The 15403-nt window shown below is 36.7% G+C and overlaps 1 long non-coding RNA gene across 1 annotated transcript in view; it reads left to right on the plus strand.

Annotated features, from left to right (window-relative positions):
* Nucleotides 1-12802, plus strand: part of LOC128655556 (uncharacterized) — a 64040-nt gene extending 51238 nt beyond the window's left edge. Inside the window, exon 4 of the long non-coding RNA XR_008401845.1 lies at nucleotides 11403-12802. This is a non-coding gene — a long non-coding RNA (uncharacterized LOC128655556). The remainder of the gene's footprint in view (nucleotides 1-11402) is intronic.
* Nucleotides 12803-15403: the final 2601 nt, after the last annotated feature.

The following is a 15403-nucleotide window of genomic DNA, read 5'->3' on the forward strand; positions in this document are numbered from 1 at the left end:
CGTTTACAAACTCCTGCTGGCTCCTGTTTATATCTGTTTTGTCATATGCAGGGAAGGTGGGGGGGCTGCACTTTTTGTTTCCCCAGCCCCTTTCACTGGGTGTCCCAGACTAACCTCATCAACAGGGAGCTTCTAAGTAAGTTTTTAAAGGTTTTATACTGGATTTTTAGATCAGTATCTGTGCATATTCTTCTTTATAGCAGTGTCTATTACATGCAATTATATGAAAATTGGTGTATACTGTCCCTTTGAGTACTACATTTCATAACTATTTTAAACATCATTAACATTATCCTATTCATGCAAAATTTTGAGTCTAATATCCCTTTAAAAAATTTGTAGTAGTGATAAAACATTTGAGGTAATCTCATTCTACCAGAGAGGTTTAGATCAGGCCCTTAATCGTAATAAACTTACCAATTTGCTTTCATATAATAAATGGTGGAAATAAAACCAGTAAAGGGTTGAGATGTTATAAAAAAAAGTAATGTCTTTGCTGAACAAGGCAAATCTTACTATGTATTCCTATTATGCTAACATCCCTTTCCAGTTAGCTCATTTATATCTGTCTCTGATTGGCCAGGAGATTGGCGAAAAGGAGATGAGAAAAAAACCTATTCAAAAAATGTTTCAAGGGGTAAGCCCTGGACTGCGCATTTTGCCAACAAAATGACAGTTTTAAATTTTTGATTGTTTGCAAAACAGTTCATAAAGCGAATAGCCTTTTTTTATTTATGCATTAGAAAAAATTTACTGTATTGCAAAAGATCTGCATGCAAAATAAATGTTTTTACATGTTCTACACTTTCATTTTGTTACAAAACTATGCATTGCTTTGAAGGCCCGGGCATGATACCCCTTGAAAATCCTCAAGAATGTTTTATATCGTACTTCTTTTATTGTGGCTACTAAGGAGCAGATATCAACATGGTTATTAACGTATCAACCAATCACTGCACAGCATATGAGAGTGCCTGGGTTCTCCATTCCATAGAATTCAGTTTTTCTGGTGGAAGTGGAAACACTTTAATGTTACAAGTTAAAATAAATACCAGAAAAGCAGGCAAAACAAACAATAAACATTTTGTTTAATAGTGCATTGTAATTTGTGATGTTCCTTTAATTGCGTTTGGGGAAGATTTACAAGTGGAGCGCTAATTAATCACGCGCCTGCAAACACAAATTTGCCCGTTTCCGGGTGCACAATAAATAACCAGCTATTACAAGAGATTAAAACTCTAATTAATTTTCTAAAAGTGCCCCAAAAATAAAAGGTCTTTTATTTTTTTATGAAAAACTACTGCACTAGACAGTTTTTAGGGCTTAAAAGTTGCGGGTGTGGGGTGTTAGAAAAATCTTTACATTGTGGTCCCTGTAAATATATATGTATATACTGTACACATATTAACAGATAAATATATATGTTTGTAGTCATATACATATATATTTACATTTGCTGCCCATCGCTGCACTACTTACCCCCTTTGCTGCACTATTTCTCATGCCGTCTCTCACGGCATGAGAACAAGGCTCCTATTGGAGCCTATAAAAGCTTCCATGCAATGTGAATACTCATTGATGGGCACTTCAAATACCAGCGCACTATTGCGTGTGCTGGTATTACGAGTGGAGCTCAAATATCGCGCTCGTGAAAGCCCTATTTTGTGCTCCACTCGGGATCTGACCCTATATGTACTATGCATATATGAAAATAGCTTTAACTTGTTTATAAATAAAGAACAGAAAACAGATATAAATGACATACAGGTGGCGCTCTAAGGGGAAATTTTATGTTTCTTATTACTAGGGATTTTAGTTTTGATAAAATTATCTAATTGGGAAATACCTTACAGGAACTTTTTGTGCTTGTTACTTTATTAATAAACCTTTATTATTATTTATCTCAAAGATTGACCATAAACTGGAAGGATATAATACTTGACACTCAATTATGAGCAATGAAACTAGCTCAAATTTTCCTTTCATTATATCAGTTGCACCTGGAAAGTATTGTAGGAACAATTGGCAAATGTTTATATAATGAGGTCTAATGGATGGCCATTTTTTTTATTTATTTTTTATTTTTTTAAACAAAGTCTAAATTAGGCAGTAGGTGGAACACATTTCCAAATATCTGTAGTCAGGAAGCAGATGACATCTTAAACTGGGCATCAGATTTATTACTTTTTTTTCCGGCATCCGGTTTGCAGCCAGTGTTTTTATTTCTTTTTAAAATGGAGTATTGACTGCTCTCGCCCCACTGTCTCTACTGTCCATCCCATATATCCTGTTGGAGGAAGACCTGGTTCCTGCAGCCAAAATGCTGATTACTTTCTGAACTATGTCAGTCCAGAAATAACTGAGAGGTAATAGCTTTCTTATGCGGATGCAATATAGCTTTGTTGGAAGCTCAGCCAAAGGACGGTAATAGCAACAGAGAACATTTGATCTCTTTGAAATGTAACAGAGATGGAGAATGAACTATCAGATCTTTACAATATTAAAGTGAGAGCTGTCTGCCAAAAAGCAATTAAATAATTATTTGCAACTGGACTCTGTGAGTAGATAGGTCTGTTTACAAACTTGTCCTTTATTTTGTTGACCTCTGTTGACTTCCTGTGAATGTTAGATGTATGGTCTCCACCTTTCTAGGAAAGAAACACTGGCAATATTAATTAGCATAGATTTGCATACATAAATATGCAGCACATCTCAGAGAGACTAAAGCTGCTAGGACGGATTTTAAATGATTATTTGTTTCTAGTTTGCCAAACACTTCACCAAAACAGGGCCACATTCCTATATGTATATAATAATATTTTTCTAAAAAATACTGGTCATGCTGCTAAAACAGTGACTGTGTGACATCCCTAGCTTGTTGAATGCTTGTTGAATGCTTAAATATTTTAGAATACGAAGTTTAATTACGTGCAGTAAATAAGGTAGTATTTGTGTTTTTATTTTATTAAAATCAGTGGGGGCTTTTTGGTTACTGATGCACGCGTTGAGGGTTCTATAACGTCCCAGCAACTAAAGGCATTGCTTAAAGAAACACTTTTCCGGATTTGGGCCTCATTGGATCATGGTACTTGGAGTTTCAGGGAGATTGCATTCCATTTGCTGGCATCAGGGAGCCCCTATTACAATCAGGGAGACTCACTGAACTTCAGGGAGAGTTGGAATGTCTGGCCACTGCCCTCCCCCTTAAATGAAAGATTTTTTTTCAAGCATTGACAAATTCACCACTGATCCAATGTTTGTGCTAGCTATGCGGCACCTTGTCCCTGCGAGGATAAACATGTTTTTTTTACATTCTTGCATGGCAAGTGGCCATCAATACATTGGCCTCCCATTTTAAAACAAGGGATAACTGTTTTGGAATATGATTAATAAACAAATCATTTAGAGAAAAAAGGAGTTAGAAGGCATTGTTCCATTGAACTACCATTCAGCATTTGCTGTCCTCCCTAAATGCTGCTGCCTAGGCACAGACCTAGTTGGATGTTTGATGGTATGGAGCTGTGTGTATTGCTCTTGCTCATGGTGTGGAGAGATGAGTGGTGATTTTGGACTGAATTAAGGTGGTTTGTGATGGCTGAATTCTTTTGGAGCAGAGGAAAGGAACTCCATGAATCTGATTAAATTAGTCCCTCTTCCTTTAGAACATAAATTGGGAAGGGTATTAGCTGGATGGACATTTCAAAACATTCATATAAAAAAATAATAAACATCATTCATATAATGAGCAGTAATTTAACTTAAAAAAATATTTCTATGTAAAAATGTATAAAGTTGAAGCTTTTTTTTGTATCTGATTTTGAAATCAACAGGAAGTACATATTTATCCCTGGGAACAGAGTGATCAGAGTGATGTTTGACTGATAATCTCTATTTATTGTTCATTTTTTTTATGAAATCAAAGTCAGCCGGGGGGGGGGGGGGGGGTTAAATACTTGAATACTAAATGCAGTGCCCAGTACTGACAAAGTATTTGGAATAAAGATAGGGAGAAAGAGGTACTTTATGGCACACTTATTAAGTACAGTTAAAGGGACAGTTTACTCAAAAAATTTCTCCCCTTTAATTTGTTCCCAATGATCCACTTTACCTGCTGGAGTGTATTAAATTGTTTACAAGTAGCTCCTTTACCCTTATATTGGCATTTGAAATAGTTGATTTAGCATGTGGTATCCCCACCTATTCTGAAAGTTTGTGGCCGCGCGTACCAGCTATAGATAACACTATCTATATACATTACTATACAGTAATGAGATCTGATTAAACCTACAAGCTCAACCCATTTTATTAGGTTGTGGCTTCAAAACAAAAAATCAGAGCTTTAATATACACAAATAAGCCTTAAAAGGCTAATTTTCATACATTTTTTACTCTGCAGTTGGTAAAAAAAGCAATTGTAAAACATTAAGGGTAAAACTATTTTACAGTATACTGTCCCTTTAAGGATTATACCAAACAATATGAAGAGGAAAGGGTTGAATGAGTCACAATACTTGGTTCAATTATATTAGTATCACACTTTAATCCATAAGTAGTGTATAATATATGTAAAAAGTGCTGGTTGCTGTGATTAGTAGATATCTATATCTCACTATTTGTCCGCAATGGGGCCTATCTATCAAGCCATCAACTTTCTTGCATTCAACGACACCAATACACTCGCCTAACATCGCGGCCGCAGACCTGAATACGATCTTCATATTTATTAAAAAAGCCGGCAAAAAGCCACGCACCAAGTACGGGGCGATGAGGAGAGGACTATTGTTAACTAACAGTCATCGATCTCGCTGCTATTCGGCTTTTTACCAACTTTATTTACACCCTGTCACTAAACACCGCCACTATACTAAAATGTTTAACCCCTATCCCGCCACTCCCATAGCCTGCCGCAACTTTAATAAAGTTATTAACCCCTATCCAGCCACTCCCGGACCCCATCGCAACTAAATAAAAGTATTAACCCCTATCCCGCTGCTCCCGGACCCCACCGCAACTAAATAAAAGTATTAACCCCTAAACCCCTGGCCTCCCACATCACTACCACTTACTAAACCTATTAACCCCTAAACCGCCAGCCCCCCACATCGCCATAAACTAAATTAAGCTATTAACCCCTTAACCTAACAACCCGCTAACTTAAAATTACAACATCCCTATCTCATACTAAATTTAAACTTACCTTTAGAATTAAATTAAACTATATTAAACTATTAATTAACCTACCCTAACTATTATACTAAAATTACATTAAACTACCAATTAAATTAACTATATTACATATTTAAAAACCTAACCCTACTCAAATTATTCAAATCTACAATTAAAAACTTCTGAATTACAAAAAAAATAAGCACTAAGTTACTAAAAATAAAAAACACTAACGCCTAGATTACAAGTCTTGCGTTAGCCTTAAAAAGCAACGTTGAGAGGTCCCAACGCTGCTTTTTAACGCCCACTGATATTACGAGTCTGGCAGGTACAGGTGTACCGCTCACTTTTTTCCGCGATTCGAGCATACCGCAGATCCCCTTACGTCAATTGCGTATCCTATCTTTTCAATGGGATTTTCCTAACGCCGGTATTACGTGTCAAGACTTGTACCGCATTTAAAAGTCAGTAGTTAAGAGTTTTATGGGCTAACGCCGTAACATAAAACTCTTAACTAAAGTGCTAAAAAGTACACTAACACCCATAAACTACCTGTTAACCCCTAAACCGAGGCCCCCCCACACATTGCAAACACTTAAAATACATTTTTTAACCCCTAATCTGCCGACCGGACATCGCCGCCACTGTAATAAATATATTAACCCCTAAACCGCCGCACTCCCGCATCGCAAACACTAGTTAAATTTTATTAACCCCTAATCTGCTGTCCCTAACATCGCCGACACCTACCTATATTTATTAACCCCTAATCTGCCGTCCCCAACGTCGCCGCCACTATATTAAATGTATTAACCCCTAAACCTAAGTCTAACCCTAAGTCTAACCGCCCCAACTTAAATATAATTTTAAATAATCTAAATAAAATTACTACAATTAAATAAATTATTCCTATTTAAAACTAAATAAACCCTAAGATAGCTACACTATAACTAATAGTTACATTGAAGCTATCTCAGGGTTTATTTTTATTTTACAGGCAACTTTGTATTTATTTTAACTAGGTACAATAGTTATTAAATAGTTATTAACTATTTAATAACTACCTAGCTAAAATAAGTACAAATTTACCTGTAAAATAAACCCTTACCTAAGTTACAATTACACCTAACGCTACACTATAATTAAATTAATTACCTAAACTAACTACAATTAAATACATTTAAATTTAATAAACTAAAGTACGAAAAACCCCCACTAAATTACAAAAAATAATAAAATAATTACAAGAATTTTAAACTAATTACACCTACTCTAATCCCCCTAATAAAATAAAAAAGCCCTCAAAATAAAAAAAATCCCTACCCTATACTAAATTACAAATAACCCTTAAAAGGGCCTTTTGCGGGGCATTGCCCCAAAGTAATAAGCTCTTTTACCTGTAAAAAAAATACAATACCCCCCAAACATTAAAACCCACCACCCGCACACCCAACCCTACTCTAAAACCCACCCAATCCCCCCCTTAATAAAACCTAACACTAACCCCTTGAAGATCACCCTACCTTGAGACGTCTTCACCCAACCGGGCAGAAGTCTTCATCCGATCCAGGCAGAAGAGGACCTCCAGATGGGCAGAAGTCTTCATCCAGGCAGCATCTTCTATCTTCATCCATCCGGAGCGGAGTGGGTCCATCTTCAAGCCAGCCGACGCGGAGCATCCTCTTCCAACGACATCCAACTGAAGAATGAAGGTTCCTTTAAATGACGTCATCCAAGATGGCGTCCCTTGAATTCCGATTGGCTGATAGGATTCTATCAGCCAATCGGAATTGAGGTAGGAAAAATCCTATTGACTGATGCAATCAGCCAATAGGATTGAGCTTGCATTCTATTGGCTGATTGGAACAGCCAATAGAATGCGAGCTCAATCCTATTGGCTGATTGCATCAGCCAATATGATTTTTCCTACCTTTATTGTCTTAAAATGACCTGCTCTATCTGAATCATGCAAGTTTAATTTTAACTTTCCTATCCCTTTAATGTCCCTTTAAGCTTCCTGCAGCATCTGGGAACCATGGATTCTCCTAGGCCACTTGGCCACCTTGTAACTACTCTTTTTAAGGTGCTACAATATAGATCAATTTTTGGAAATGTCAACATTCATTCAGAATCTCAATTAAAGCCTATGAATATTTTTCTTGTTAATACACATTGCTCTCTTTAGAATGTTCTATAGCCTTTTGTTTTTGCATGCTCCAAGCTGTAAGCCCACTTACTGTTGGGAATATAAAGTCAATCCGTATCTGTATCCATTGAGCCAATGACAATTACATGCCCTTAGACTGCTCATTATTCACAAGGAGTGTGCATGTACATATGCAGAGTCATTCAGTCATGCAAAAAATATTTTACTTGCGTCCATTGCACATGTTGAAATGGATATGACACATTAATATTAATGAATCCCTTTCATATCTATTAAACCTTCCTCTTAAAAGCAGCTAAAAGCAGTTAGCTGTGAGCCATGTTACTGATGTATTGAAGTTGAATTGAGATCTGGTATAACAGGATTGCCCTCATACGAACATTCCTGTCTTTCCAGTATTTGTACAATTTGTAATACAGGACAAATCTGGTGTTGGTCTTTGTTTCCTTAGCCAGGATACCCTAGTTTCTATACACCTTTTGTATTCTTTTAAATTAATGCCAAGACCCTCCCATGCCTATGTGTTCTAAAGGTTTTTTTAATTAATGTTACTACAACAGAGCTGTGAGGTTTTTTTTATAAGCAGATGAGCATCCATAGGTTTGAGTCGTGCTTTAAAGGGATATGAAACCCAATTTTTTTCTTTCATGATTCAGATAGAGCATGCAAATTTAAGCAACGTTATAAATTACTCCTATTATCAATTGTTCTTCGTTCTCTTGGTATCTTTTTTTGAAAAGCAGGAATGTAAGCTTAGAAGATGGCCCATTTTTGGTTTAGCAAAATCTAGACACCAATAAGCAAGCTCTACCCAGGCGCTGAACCAAAAATGGGTCAGCTCCTAAGCTTACATTCTGTCAGGGTTTTTTTTCCTGTTGTGTTTGCCATGTGCTGCTGGCAGCCATTTTACTCACCTCTCTTCTTGACTATGGTGCATTGTGGAGGATGCGGCTCACTTCCTGCACTTCCTTTTATGGCCAGACTGGTGTGCATCATCCATGTGAGACAGGGTGCAGTCTCAGAATTGTGATGTCATCACTTATTATTTAAAGGGCCTCTGTTCAGTATGCCTTGCCTTTGCGTTGTCTCAGACCTGTATGTGAGAGTTCCGGTGTATTACCTGGCTGCCTGACGTCCTTCCTGGTTCCTGATCCCTGGCTTGTTCCTGACACTTCTGTTTTCCTTGTTCCTGATTCCGGCTCATCTGACTATTCGCTTTGGCTCCTGACTCGGCTCGTCTGACTACCAGTTCTGGTTTTGACTCCTGTCTTCTTATTTGACTTGTGGACTTTTTATTATTTTTTGTTATTAATAAAGGTGTGATTATTTTTGCACTTCTCGTCTCAGTCTGATTCCTGGCACCCTGACACATTCCTGCTTTTTCAAATACTATGGGGCCTATTTATTAATGTGTGAGTGGACATGATACAATGTAGCGTATCATGTCCGCTGCACATCAATGAATGCCGACCGCATACGCTGTCTGCATTTATCATTACACAAGCAATTCTTGTGAACTGCTTGTGCAGTGTCGCCCCCTACAGATTTGCAGCCAATCAGCCACTAGCAGGCGGTGTCAATCAGCCCAATCATATAGGATCGGGCGGATTGAAGAACACAGCCTCAGAGGCAGCAGACAAGTTATGGAGCAGCGGTCTTAAGGCTTGATAATTCCGAGCTTGATAATTCGGTCCCTATATCTGAATCATGAAATAAAAAAATTGTGTTTCATATTCCTTAAACTTAGCTTTTTTGTGCATATTTATAACACATTTATGTCCCACTCTTTCATATGCTTGACAGAGGAAATGCAACTTTAATGTCCTTTTAAATAGGTCTTACCAATGTAAGACACAGAGGGGATCCAGTGAGCTTTTTAAATGGTATTCACATTTTAAACAGAATATTGTGTATTTGAACCATAGATGTATTTTGATATTAATGTAATGTTTCTCATCAAGCAAAAATGTTAAGGCAGAGAAGAAAGAAAAGATAAGTATTCCATTAGGGTTATTCTGCACCATTAAATTTAGGGGTAAAAATATCTGAACTACCATTCCCTTCTTCCGCCTTTACTTCTCCTTGCTCTGTAGAGAGCATTGGATATGTGAAAAAAGAACCACATTGTACATTTAGGGCAGCTAGCACCTCTGAGATTTGCATGATTAAAGGGACAGATACTGCACAAATACTGATCTAAAAATCCAGTATAAAACAGTTTAAAATAAAAACCTACTTAGAAGCTCCCAGTTTAGCTCTGTTAAAAAAGATTATCTAGAACACCCACTGAAAGTGGTTCTATAGCAAAAAAAGCAGACCCTTTCCCCTCCACCTCCTCCTTCCTCTGCATATGAAAAGGCTCTACACAAACAGGAGCAAGATGGAGAAAGTATACATCAGTATTCTCTTAAAACTTTGGGGCTTGGTTAGGAGTTTGAAAATCAGCACAATGTTATTGAAAATTAAGCAAAACTATACATTGTTACAAAAACACACGCAGATGGGCTATATAAATGGATCATCTACAAAACATTTGTGCAAATAAAAATCTAGTGTACAATGTCCATTTAAGGGTTGAAAGGCCTGAAACATTGCATGTACTAATAAAAGTAATTGTCTTAAGAATAAGGTGCTGTGGACATTCTATATTGTTTCTGTGCAATAGAAAGGATCACTTTCTTATGTGGAACTGTACTGTATAAGTGGTACTTGGCTTTCTCTCTCTCTCTCTCTCTCTCTCTCTCCCACCCACCTTTCAGAGGTTGATTTCTCTTATTAATTGTTGATTACATAGCTTTTCTACAGCTTATACTGCAATGTTGAAATTGTCAGTACAGGCAGCTGTTTCAGCAGGATATTTTGGCAATTTCAAATTACAAAATTATTATTAATAATACTTAATGGATGATTGGCAACACATTAAAGAGAAGACAATTGTATAGCTTACTTTTAATATATATTTTGAATTGTCATATTGTGAGCAATATTTGAATAATTTTGCAGTGACACATCCCATGGAAAATCCTCAGAGCTGTTATTTACTCTTCTTTTCTGCGTTCAATCATGGAGAGCTATAAATGATCTTTAGCACTGATCTGCAATAACAGCGCATCATGTAGGATACCCAGTGTTCTGAATTGGAATGCAATCCAGCTTCGGTGCAGGCCATAAAAAAAAAATCAGATTCATTTTTTTTAGGTAGGCAAGACTTTTAATAAAAGTGCAGTGTAGTTTATTCACTATGCATAAAATATAACATATCATTCATTGCTACATTTTGAGTTTAACATCCCTTTAAGAAAATGTATAAAAAAATTTCCAACAGGTCACGAAAACTGAAAAAACAAAAACAAATGTGCCCTGTCTATAGTGTAGGTTGGATACCTCTTTGCTTCCCTGACTGATCATATATTTAGCTTAAAGGGACAGTATACACCAAATTTCATATAACTGCATGTAATAGACACTACTATAAATAATAATATGCACAGATACTCATATAAAAATCCAGTATAAAACCTTTTAAAAATGTACTTAGAAGCTCCCAGTTTAGCTCTGTTGAAAAGGTTAGATGGAACACCCACTGAAAGTGGTTGTATAGCAAAAAGAACAGACCCCCCACACACACACTACCTTCTCCCCTGCATAGGAAAATACTCTTTACACAAACAGGAGCAAGCTGGAGTAGGTATACATCAGGATACTTCTAAAACATTGGGGCTTGGTTAGGAGTCTGAAAATCAGTGCAATGCTATTTAAAAATAAGCAAAATTATACATTTAAAAAACAAACAAACAAAAAAACTATATAGGCTATATAAATGGATCATCTACAAAACATTTATGCAAAGAAAAATCTAGTGTATAATGTCCCTTTAATATTAACATTTGTTAAAGCTATGGCAAAATGAACTTGTCTGCACAATCTAAACGTCTTCTGAGTAACGTGCTTTCTCTAGAGAACTTTAATATCTCAGTTTTCCACAAACAAAATCTACAAATGTGCGTCAGCTAACCACCTTGAACCTCTCTTTTTCCTACTTAATGTTGCTCAGTTTTCTTTCTTCCAGACAGACTTCTCATAACACTGATATATCTCCAAGTTGGCTCAGATCCATTTTCCTGTTAACGTCACCTATCTGAAGTTGGATTTCTTCCAGAATGTAATGTAAAGACTGTGGAAAGTGAATGAAAGCCCTAATCACGTGCTAATGTGAGACGTTATCGCTTAGCTACAGAGATCTATAGCTTTAGTGTTACCAGTGACTTTGCAAAGCCCTTTAAAAGGATAGTGAGATCATGTGTTTCTACCTGAAAGGTTTGATTACAGTTACTAGAGCATTAAAGTGTATAACATGACTTTGCAACCTAATCACAACATTTCAAGAGCCTATGGGGTCAATTTATTAATGTGCAAGCGGACATGATACAATATAGCGTATCATGTCGGCTGCACATCGATAAATGCCAACAGCATATGCTGTCTGCATTTATCATTGCACCAGCAGTCCTTGTGAACTGCTGGTGCAATGCCGCACCCTGCAGATTCACAGCCAATTGACCGCTAGCAGGGGGTGTCAATCAACCCGATCTTATGCAGGCGGACAGGTTATGGAGCAACGGTCTTTAGAAACACGGGGCATCAAGCTCCATACGGAACTTGATAAATTGACCCCTATATGCTATTATAAATGTGTGTATTGCTAAATAACTAAAAATTATGTAACGCCAGATAGTATATAGGATTTCTAATATGTTAGGGCATTTTATCATTGTATAAATGCTGGTGTGTAGTAATTCTCACAGGACCCCGTTCCAAGCCATAGAACCTGCCACCCTCTTCTAGGAAAAGAGAGGATACATACATTGTCTGCATTTATGATTGCACAAGTATCTGCTTGTGCAGCCACTCCCCTTGCTCTTGCACAACTAATTGTACAAGAGCAGTCTTTGTCAATCATCCCAAAAAATCCACCAAGGCTCTGAAGCTAAATTTGCAACTTTATAAATGGAGCCAATAATCACCTGCAGCCTAGCTAGTGCTGAAGAGGACATTGACAGAAATTTTTGGCTACGTGTGTATGACACTCCGGTTTGGTTCATTAGTTGTGTATTGTACAATGGCAGAAAAGGCTCCGGAACACATAGTTAAACACTTAGTTACATGCAAGGATTTGTGCAGTGATAAATTTCACTAGTGCATTTAATGTATATTTTTTGTAAATTATGCAGTGTCATGTGTCCATTTAAATTCCTGCCGAGCTAAGATATTACCAGTGCATTCAGAGTTATAAATAAAAACTGCTGGGACAGAAAAATCACACAAACTGGAGGGGGGCTGTTTCTTTGAAATTTGATACCTAAGATTTCAATTCTGTATGAATCTTCTTAACTACAAAAAAGTGCAACTTTTGTTCAGTGATAATAATGAATAGGCATAAATCTTATTTCAATAGTTTAAAAAAAAAAAAAAAAACTTCTTGGATATCAAGTCCTTCTGGAATATGGTATATAATGGGATATGATTATATAAAGAATCATATGGCCCCCCTAAACCTGTGATGTCCCAAATAGTTACAAATGGATAAATTATCCCAATGGACTGATGTAGGTTTCACAACATATATTTACAGGATTAGTGCTTGTATCTTAAAGCAACATGGAATTGCTTTATTAAATTTAATGCATCATTTATATTATGCATTCAAAATATATTCATGTTATAGGGGATTTTTTTTCTTGCATGTTTTTTTAAAAAAAAAAAACACTTTTCCATAGTTCTGCAAATTTTACTTATTTTTGTCAGATTTTTCAGTATTTCTGCATATGGGACTTTTCAAGTGTATTAAACTTTTTATGTGAAGTTTTGGATATAGGGGCCGAATTATCAAGCTCAGCTTGATGCTCCTGTTTCCATGCGAGCCTTCAGACTCGCCGGAAACAGAAGTTATGAAACAGCGGTCTAAAGAACGCTGCTCCATAACCTGTCCACCTGCTCTGAAGCAGCAAACAGAAATGAAGCAGGGGATGTCAATCAACCCGATCGAATACGATCGGGTTGATTGACATCCCCTGCTTCACAAGAACGGCTGGTGCAATGATAAATGCTGACAGCATATGCTGTCGGCATTTATCGATGTGCAGTGGACATGATACACTACATCATATCATGTCCGCTCGCACTATGATAAATTGGCCCCATAGTTACAATTTTCCTAGTAATATTACACACGTCTGCGATGTGATCTGTTTTCAATGTATTTTTGGCTGCTGAATTCAAAAATCACACTAAAAATGTCATATCTCCCAGTTTCTTCACAATTTCTATGTTTTGTTACCAAGTACTAAATTCTGCTACACACAGTGTTTGCACAATTTCGAGGTTTTGTTATTTTGAACGGATTTCTGTGTTTCAAATCAACAAGTTAAAGTACTTTGTATGTCTTTTAGAAGACATTTACCCCTTTCTTTCTCTTTTTAGGATTCTGAAAGGCGAGACTCTTGTGTTCTGCGTACTGTAGTCAGTTGTGAAACATGGCTAGTCGTGGATGTGTCAACAGGTCTGATAACTTTTGCTACATTTGTGGGGAATTGGTGATCAAGAAACATCAATGTATCATAACGCCTTTTATTAGAGATGTGTACCATGCCTATTTTGGAGTGGAACTAGAAGATTAAGACTAACCATGGGCTCCACACAATGTTTGTTTTACTTGCGTAGAGGATCTAAGCAAGTGGTCGAAAGGCAAAAAGAAAGCATTCAGATTTGGAGTGCCAATGATATGGAGAAAGCCAACAAATCACTGTGATGACTGCTATTTTTGCTCTTGTGATGTTAAAGGCTATAACTCAAAAATTAATAAAGCCATTGTCTATCCAAATCTACCATCAGCTAAACGACCAGTTCCTCATGGCCCAGAAATTCCAGTTCCGCTGCCACAAGAAACATTGAACGATTCGCCTAGTTATGCAGGTTCAGATGCTGATGATGAAGAGAAAAGCAACAGACGCAGCTTCACTGGCAAAAGAAAAACTGACTACTAAGTCTTTTGACTAAGGTTAAAATGTAAATAACCAATTTGTATATTTTTTGGAAAAGAAATATATTTAGAACTGGCCACAAAATAAGTTTCATGTGGTCATTTTCATTCAGTCTCATAATCCAACATAAAAAGTTCAAAGCCAGTTGTGAAAAAAAAACTGTACATGATGGAGCAGATCTGAGGTAATTTTTGCATTCAGCACCCCAAATTCATATAAAACCCCCATACATTTTGAAAAAAGCTTCTATGACCCTCAGTTTTGCAGGCCTGTGAATTATCTATATAAATGTGATTCATTCACCACTAAATTCTTAAAGGGACATAATACTCATATGCTAAATCACTTGAAACTGATGCAGTATAACTGTAAAAAGCTGACAGGAAAATATCACCTGAGCATCTCTATGTAAAAAAGGAAGATATTTTACCTCACAATTTCCTCAGCTCAGCAGAGTAAGTTCTGTGTAAAAAGTTATACTCAAAAAAAAAATGAAGAAATGAGAAGCAGCCAATCAGCATCAGCAGTGCTGAGGTCATGAACTATTTTACTGTGATCTCATGAGATTTCACTTAACTCTCATGAGATTTCTTTGTAAACTTCCTTAAGATGAATAGGGAAATAAGATGAGAGTGCACATAAGCTCACTCCTTCTGCTGTCCTGGGACAGACATACTGATTTGTTGCTTAGAAGTCCTTTACAATGGGATGTGGCTACTGAGGAACTTTTGAGGTAAAATATCTTTCTTTTTTACATAGAGATGTTCAGGTGATATTTTCTAGTCAGCTTTTTACAGCTATGCTGCATCACTTTCAAGTGTTTAATCATCTGGGTATTATGGCCCTTTAAGTATAAATAAAATTAATTATGCTAAAGACCAGTATAAAAAAGTATTTCTTTTATTAAAGGCAAAAAATATTTTCTTTCGTATGGCATAGAGAGTCCACGATTCATTCCAATTACTAGTGGGATATTCACTCCTGGCCAGCAGGAGGTGGCAAAGAGAACCCCAGCAAAGCGGTTAAGTAT

Source organism: Bombina bombina, chromosome 4, assembly GCF_027579735.1.
Source record: "Bombina bombina isolate aBomBom1 chromosome 4, aBomBom1.pri, whole genome shotgun sequence".
Classification (NCBI taxonomy): Eukaryota; Metazoa; Chordata; class Amphibia; order Anura; family Bombinatoridae; genus Bombina; species Bombina bombina.